This window comes from Macaca nemestrina, chromosome X (genome assembly GCF_043159975.1).
Source record: "Macaca nemestrina isolate mMacNem1 chromosome X, mMacNem.hap1, whole genome shotgun sequence".
Taxonomy (NCBI): Eukaryota; Metazoa; Chordata; class Mammalia; order Primates; family Cercopithecidae; genus Macaca; species Macaca nemestrina.
The window spans coordinates 117,079,258-117,088,261 of NC_092145.1; the positions used below are offsets into that span (position 1 = coordinate 117,079,258).

Genomic DNA, 9,004 nt, shown 5'->3' on the forward strand with positions numbered 1-9,004 from the left:
CCTGTGACAAAAACGAAAACAAAAAACTTGCACAATATTATTTATGTCAGTTTTATTCATAATTACCAAAAACTCAAAGCAACTAAGAAATTATTCAATAGGAGAATGGACAAACTGGGGGACATCTATACAATGGAATATTATTTAGGGATAGAAAGAAATGAAACTGGGCATGGTGGTACATGCTGTAGTCCAAGGTACTTGGGAGGCTAAGGCAAGAAAATCGCTTGAGGCCAGGAGTTGGAAGCTGCAGTGAGCTATGATCATGGCACTGCACTCCAGCCTGGGTGACACATTGAGACCCCATCTCAAAAAACAAAACAAAACAAAGTTTTTAAAAAAGAAATGAGCTATGAAGCCATAAAAAGACATGGATGAATTTTAAACACATATTGTTAGGTGAAACAAGCCAGTATGAAAAGACTAATTACTGTAGTATTCTAATTATATGACATCCTAGGAAGAACAAGCCTATAGTGACAATAAAAACATCAGTGGTATCCAGGGTTTGTGACGAGGAATGTAAGGTTCAAAAGACAATGTACAAGGTTTTTGTGTTTGTGTTTTAGGATGGTGAAAATATTCTCTACAAATTGTAATTGTAATAACATGGCACTGTGCAGTATGTCTAAACACAATGTATACAAACTAACTGGATACTTAATGTATACAAACTAAACACTCATTTAGGAATTGGGAGCATCCCGGGATGGAATGAGGAATGTGACAAAATCATCTAAATGTATTACAAATATAGGCTGGACTGAGCTGGTTGCCTCCGGTTATTGTGGGGGCAATTCACTTCATCCCAACTACTTGATACTTTCACTTCTGGAGGTCATATTTCTCTAAGATCTTCCAGAAAAAAAGTCTTAAATCTGCCTTAGCCTTTTTGTTTTACAGTCCAGCTCTTAATTTTTTCCCTTCTATTCCCCAATAATAACATGAGTATGGATCCAGCCTATCCCCAAAGCCTGCCTTGCTCTGAAGCATCCAACTGTAAAGAATCTTCACTTACACCGGTGACTTGTGGGCCTGAAGAAAACTATCCATCCTTGCAAATGTCTTCTGCTGAGATGCCTCACACAGAGACTGTCTCTCCTCTTCCTTCCTCCATGGATCTGCTTATTCAGGACAGCCCTGATTCTTCTACCAGTCCCAAAGGCAAAAAACCCACTTCTGCAGAGAAGAGCACTGCGAAAAAGGAAGACAAGGTTCCGGTCAAGAAACAGAAGACCAGAACTGTGTTCTCTGCCACCCAGCTGTATGTACTTAATGATAGATTTCAGAGATAGAAATACCTAAGCCTCCAGCAGATGCAAGAACTTTCAGCCATCCTGAACCTTAGCTACAAACAGGTTAAGACCTGGTTCCAGAACCAGAGAATGAAATCTAAGAGGCGACAGAAAAACAACTGGCCAAAGAATAGCAGTGGTGTGACTCAGAAGGCCTCAGCACCTACCTACCCCACCCTCTACTCTTCCTACCACCAGGGATGCCTGGTGAACACGACTGGAAACCTTTCAATGTGGAGCAACCAGACCTGCAGCAATTCAGCCTGGAGCAACCAGACCCAGAATGTCCATTCCTGGAGCAACCACTCCTGGTGCACCCAGTCCTGGAACAATCAGGCCTGGAACAGTCCCTTCTCTAACTGTGGAGAGGAATCTCTGCAGTCCTGCATGCAGTTCCAGCCAAATTCTCCTGCCAGTGACTTGGAGGTTGCCTTGGAAACTGCTGGGGAAAGCCATAATGTAATACAGCAGACCACTAGGTATTTTAGTACTCCACAAGCCATAGATTTATTCCTAAACGATTCCACGAACATGCAACCTGAAGATACCTGAAGATGAGTGAAACTGATATTATTCAATTTCAGTGTGGGCACTGGCTGAATCCTACCTCTCCTTGCCTCCCCTCCCTTATAGGATTTTTCTTGTTTGGAAACCACGTGTTCTGGTTTCCATTATGCCTATCCAGTCAATTTGATAGAGGGTGGGGTATGATTGGAGCCTAATCAGAGAGGTTTCTTTCTTTTTTCCTATTGAATCTTCCTAGAGAAAAGACCTTTTAATAATCTTGGCTGGCAAGGACAACATGGTAGAAGCTGTCTCTGGCTATAGATAAGTATATACAATACTAGTTTGGATATCTTTAAGGTTTAGAATCTAACTTCCAGAATAAGAAATAAAAGTACAAATTGGTGTGATGAAGGTATATTCCTATTTTTTGGGATTGGGAGGCTTTACTTATTTTTTAAAAAAACTCTATTGAGGTGAAGGGTTAAGCTGTAACATACTACATTTATTTCCTCAACCCTTTTTGGCTCTGTTTTACTATAGCCCCCGTTCTGTTGGTTATGCTAATATTTGTAGAAAGAGATCTTGTACTTGCTGCATCATAATGACATTAGTACTACTTTGGCTGGTTTAAGTACAGATGAATAAAACAATCATTCTTCCTTAAAAAAATAAATGTATTACAAATATTAAAAAATGACATCAATGAGGTCAGTGGGGGAATAGGGTGTTGACCAAAGCAACTTTGGAAATAAACGGTCTATAAAACTAAAGGCAAACAAAACTGTATATAAGCCTGTACTCTTGTTGGTAAATTGTAAATGTGAATTAACAATTCTGGTACTGCTATATATGTATACTGGAATTTAAACATTAAGTAAATGAATGAGAGATGGTGGGAGCCAGGTATCACTGCTGGAGTGACAGTTTATAGATAAGCATCAGGTGAAGGCTAGAGTGATTCATGTGGTAATAGATTAGAGTCAGAGGCAACAGTATGAACTCATATTTAGGTTTATATAGATACATATGGTTACACATAGAAATATTCATAGATATGTGTATATGCATGGGTTAGTATACACACATATCTCTCCTCCCTGTCAGCTGAGAGGATCTAGGAGCAGCAACACCCCAGTAGCAACAAGCTCACCTGGTGCCTCGATCTTGTTTTCTAATACTATTTTCCAATAAAAGGACCCGGGGCTTCTTGGAGGAAATTCCAGATGCTAGGACTGAGGCAGGAAATATACAAGATGAGCCTGAAGTATCCTGTAGTGCCAGAAATCAAGGAAGTGCTAAGCAACAACAACAACAAAATCAAACCACAATGTATGTTATAGGGCACAGGAGGCAACCGAAAGAGCTCCCAATGGCCACAATGGGAGCAATTCAAGCAATGAAATATAGTAGTATCGGATTATAACCCAAAGTACAAGATCGGTATCTGTGAGTCCATACTGTCATAAACAAATCATTGAATAAATATATAAGTGTGGGAGAATAGACAAATCTGTGCAGAAGAATTCCAAATAAATTATGTAGATACTCTGCCCTCAAGGAGGTGGAGCATAATTTCTCACATTTTTTTTTTGAGATGGAGTCTCACTCGGTCGCCCAGGCTGGAGTGCGGTGGCGAGATCTCCGCTCACTGCAAGCTCCGCATTCCGGGTTCACGCCATTCTCCCACCTCAGCCTCCTGAGTGGCTGGGACTACAGGCGCCCGCCACCACACCCGGCTAATTTTTTGTATTTTTAGCAGACACGGGGTTTCACCGTGTTGGCCAGGATGGTCTCGATCTCCTGACCTCGTGATCCGCCCGCCTCGGCCTCCCAAAGTGTTGGGATTACAGGCATGAGCCACTGCGCCCGGCCTCATTTCCCACTTCTTAAGCATGGACTGTGCACATTGATTGACTTCCTTCCAAAGTTTCAGTACGGAAAAGGGGAAATAAAAGAGTAAATATACAGTGGAGAAATATAACAATACCTCAGCCAAGTGATCCAGGTCACTTATCAACAGTGATAAGTCATGTCGATAATGTTATATGCACTTAGTATGACATGATGAGATTGACACTTTATGGGTGAGGTCTTCTTCTCAAAATCTTACAATCTCAGTCTAATCATGAAAAACCTCAGACAAGCCGGGCGCGGTGGCTCACGCCTGTAATCCCAGCACTTTGGGAGGCCGAGGCGGGCGGATCACAAGGTCAGGAGATCGAGACCATGGTGAAACCCCGTCTCTACTAAAAATACAAAAAATTAGCCGGGCGCGGTTTTGGGCGCCTGTAGTCCCAGCTACTCGGGAGGCTGAGGCAGGAGAATGGCGTGAACCCGGGAGGCGGAGCTTGCAGTGAGCCGAGATCGCGCCACTGCACTCCAGCCTGGGCGACAGAGCGAGACTCCGTCTCAAAAAAAAAAAAAAAAAAAAAAAAAAAAGAAAAACCTCAGACAAATCCCAGTTAAGATACACTCTACAAAATATTTGACCAATTCTCCTCTAAACTGTGAAGAGTATTGAAAACACAGAAAGTCTGAAAAAAACATAGTAGCCAATAGAAGCCTAAGGAGACATGATGATTAAATATAATGTGGTGTCCCGAATGGTAAAGTAAAATAGAAAAAAAAACAGGTAATAACTAAGGAAACCTGAATCAAGAAAGGACTTCAGTTAATAATAATGTATCAATACTTACTCATTAATTGTGACAAATGTACCATAGTAATGGAAAATGTTAATAATAGAAGAAATTATGTGCAGGGTTTATGAGAACTCTCTATACAATCTTTATGTTTTTTTAAAAATCTAAAACTGTTCTAAAAATGCAGTTTATTTAAAAACAAAAAGCAATGAGTCAGGGTTTTGGATGGAGCTCCTTTAAATCCAAGAAACATAACCAGAAGTGTTGCAAAAGCATTGAATAAATTCCACCTACCCACAGAGCATCAACGTTTGTATTTGTTGTTGGCAAAGAAATTTTGTAAATGTGTCAGCATACTAAAAAAAAAAAAAAAAAAATGAAGTTTCACAAAGGCTTACAAAATAAGATATTTTCTTGGGTGGTATCATTAGAAGCTTCCTGGACAGAACACAAGCAGTTTTAGTCCAGTGGCATGATACTGAGATATAGCATACCTGCCAATTATCCCATAACTTACTTCTTAATATCGCAAGAAACATCAGTAATTATGGAGTCAATGATAGTATTTGATAGGGACACTATTTCTGAATTCTCTTTCTACTCAAAGTTACCTATCAATGCAACCAGTCCCAGAGCACGGGGCTTCAAAATCTTCCTAAATTGAGTGTGGCATCTTTCTCCTGAAAAGACATGTCTATTAACCAACTCGACATCTCCTCCTCGATGTATTGAATGTCTTTCATTTGCCCTTTCCAATATATTCTATACCCCTCTTTACTCTGCGCTGTGCCATGGAAGGCTGAACTCTGGGTTACATTAGAGGGCTCATTTGTCCTCTGACTTCCTGTTGGGTTTAGTCAATGGGGAACACCAATAGAATAACAAACAGGAAGGAGGAGATGAGGTTGGAGTATTTATTCCTGATTCCATCCCTGCAGCATTGCTGAGTACTGTCTGCATTCCTCAGAAGGGTTTCAGCCCCTTCCTCAGCCCTTTGCACAGTACCGCATGGCCCCAGTCTGTTTCCTTATCCTGTCAGGCCTAGGGTTGTAAAACATTCAACATATTTTAGCCTGGTGCTATTGCACTATCTCTTGTGCTTTTCCTGTCTTTGTATATTTATAAATAGTTCCATTATTATGCCTCTCCTCAAATTAACCTAATTTGACTCTTTCCCTTTGGAACCCTAATTGATATACCTCAAACTTAAAATGTCCCCATCTACATCCCCAACCCCCGATCTGCTTCTCCAGCTACAGTAGTCTTCCCCCATAGTAATTAAATGATAACTCCATTCTTTCAGTTGCTCAAGCCAAATAGCTTGGCTTGATTCCTATCTTTCAAACCTTACATAAAATTAACATCCTATATGTCTATCTTAGAAATGTTTCCGGAGTCTGACCACTTCTTAATGTTTCCACCACTATTTAATACTATCCTGGTTCAAGCCACTAGGTTATGAAGATTGTTTTAGGTTCCTCCTAACTGGTTTTTCTGCTTCCATCTTTGCCCTCTGCGGTCTAGTATTAGATTTGCGGAAGCCAGAATGACCCTCTTAAAACACAAGTCAGATCATACCACTCCCTTGTTCAAACCCTCTAAAGGCTTCTTATTTCCCTTAGGGTAAGATCAAAGTCTGGCCACGTCCTCGCATACCACCAGCTCTCAGCTCATGCCATTCTACCCTTTACTCCCTCTGCACGAGCACAATTACCTCCTTGCTATTCCTCGAACAGACCAAGCTTGCTCTTGCCACAGGGAACTTTCAAGTTACTGTTCCTTCTGTTGCATCACTTTTCTTCCAGATATCTATATGACTTACTCCCTCACTTCCTTCATGTCTCTGCTCAAATGTGTATTATAGGCAAGCCTTTCCTTAATCATGCTATATAAAAGAACTGCACCCCATTTCTCATCTCAATCCATCTCTTTTAGTTCATTTTATTTTTCTTCATAGCATTTATCACCAGACGTGTATTTGCTTATAGTTTCTCTTCCCTAACCTGAGTATAAGGTGGTATTCTTGACTATTTTGTTCACTACTGACTCCCAGGGCCTAGAATAGTTACTGGCCCATAATAGGCATTCCACAAACATTCATTAAATGAGTAAATGTATATGGTAACTGATATCGTAGTGTACTTTAAAGATAAAGCTTTTGCATTGTGGTAAATCTAATTTTCAGTAAAGGTCTATAGTTTTAGACCAAACCTTCTAATGAAAAAGATACACAGAATGCAGGGTATTTCAGAAAGGAGAGAACCAATGTGTGTTAGAAGTTTCTTTGGCTTTCTGTAACCATTGTGAAGAAACGTGTGAACCAGATCTCTTTGTCCCATCACATTTAATAATGAAAGTCACAACATATAATAAAGGTTGTCATATTTTCCTTTAGAAAATTTTAAACTTTAGCTATACCCATTGTATACAAATATAGATGCAATAATTGTAATAGCAAGGTATGTTTTCCTACATTCATATCAAGTATTCTACTTGACTTGTTATGAAGAGAGTAGAAATTACATGTTGCCTGACTGGGTAAGGTAGCATTTCTTGCATACTTCCTCTTTGGAGAGTTAGAATGTTTCAACAAAATAATAATGTTTCAACCTAATTTCACATAAAATAAATGTTGCCAAGAAAAATCTTTGCACCTAATTCATGAACTCTCCATCTTCCCCTACCTTCTGTCCCCAACCCAATCCATTCATGTAACCTAGTCTGTGTATCTGCTCTGGATTTTCTAAATGCTACCTTAGAGTCAGACTGCAAGATTGTCAGAGTTAGAGACTTGGATTGCTTTATTTAGTGCCTAATAACCATGCAGTAAAGGAATTGATTTCACTAAATGAAACCTGGGCACTAGGCCATTGAGCCTAAGTAAGTTGGAAGAAACCAAATGAAACTCATGGTCCCATCTTACCATAAACTTCCTCCAGAGCTTCCCATAGTATCCTCTCTTTCAGGACTCACAGAAGAAACTGCTCTTGGATTAATACATCCCAAACAATCCAGTCACCTAGAAAAAACCTGGCTTTTTGAATCTTCTGGGCTCTGTTTAGTCACCAGAAAGCAAGCAACTATATTGTTGCAACTATATAGGACCCTATGCCCTGCGATCCTAATATTACCTGTGGTTTTCTCCCTTTGTACCAACCCCTTCAGGTGTTCATTTGTATCCTTTTGTACAGCGTGTCTTTTTGAAACAACCTTAAATCCTTTGTGGGACAATCTGGAGTATAAATAAATAATTGTGGTATATGTGGGGGTTTTTTTGTGTTCATTTTGTCTGTTTCCCACTGTGCTACATCATGAGTTGTGTATGAATCGATACAGAGCTGGAGGAAGATATCAGCACATGTCCTAGGTTGTATTTTTAAAAACTGATAGTTTACAGAATGTTTTAAAAAATGTGTAAGCTCAAAGCCCTTTCCTTCCGTGGATCACTGATGATTATGTGTCTTTAGAATAGTCCAGAGTTATTGACATTGTCACATAATTCGCTTTTAAAGCCACATAATTCACCTTTATTTTTGTTGTTGTTTTCTCCTTGTAACAAAGTTCAATGTTAATGACAGAAAGTAGTAAAATATTAATAATTGGTGAATCTAGGTGAAATCTATATAGATATTCATTGCATTATGCTTTTTACTCTTTTGTAGGTTTGAAAATTTTTATTCTAAGAAGTAAAACATAAATAAATAAAAATGTAATGCTAGCAAATAATCCTCTCATCCCACTCCAACTTGAAATATGCTAGGTTGAACAGAATTAAAAGAATCATGAATGTTGTATGTATCTTGAACAATTCTTCTATTATGCTAATAAGCTGGACATCTGTGCTTATCTCCTTAGAGATGAGATGATTTGTGCTAAACAAAATCAAAAGTGTCTTGAGCATTATTCCAAGTTAAATACTGTTGTTTTGTGCCATTGAGTTATGTGAGTGGGTCAGAACTTTGTTAAATCTATTATGTCTGGTATTCACTTTGTAGGTATCCTCTAGTAAATATTCTCTGGAAATGGCTCCCTCATTTTTTTAGAGCTATAGTTCTTCAGGATTCACATATTTGAGAATTAATGTTGTAGATATCACTTAAGTCCCTCCTGGATCATTTTTAACTTTGTACGTTTGCTAGTTTCTTATACCTGTCCTCATCCATATGGAAAACTTCATGCCGTCTGGCTCTGATTCTGAGTTGATCCATATACTGTGAAATATGATAAATACGTCACTCTGATAACATAAGCTTATTCTCCATCACCTGCCTTACCAAAGCTGTCAAATATAACTTGAGCCTTTAAACTCAAGGGAGTTTTGCAGATCCACAAATGCTATAAAGGATTTTTCTTTTCCAAGAGGAGGGAATAGGGTCCTGTGGCTTATTGTCTGAGATATATTCAACTCAATATTTATTGAGCTCTTATGAGGTGCTCTAACCATGTCCCGGATGGCATAAAGAAATTAGTAGTGTTTTGAAGGTGAGCCAAAACCTTTACAGCTTGTGGTAAATGCTGCCTGGCCTGGGACTCACTGTTCAGGGCAGTGGGTTCCCCTCT

General features: G+C 39.2%; 1 pseudogene; it reads left to right on the top strand.

Annotated features, from left to right (window-relative positions):
• Positions 1 to 944: 944 nt before the first annotated feature.
• Positions 945 to 1,847, top strand: LOC105463371 (homeobox protein NANOG pseudogene; annotated as a pseudogene).
• The last annotated feature ends 7,157 nt before the right edge of the window (positions 1,848 to 9,004 follow it).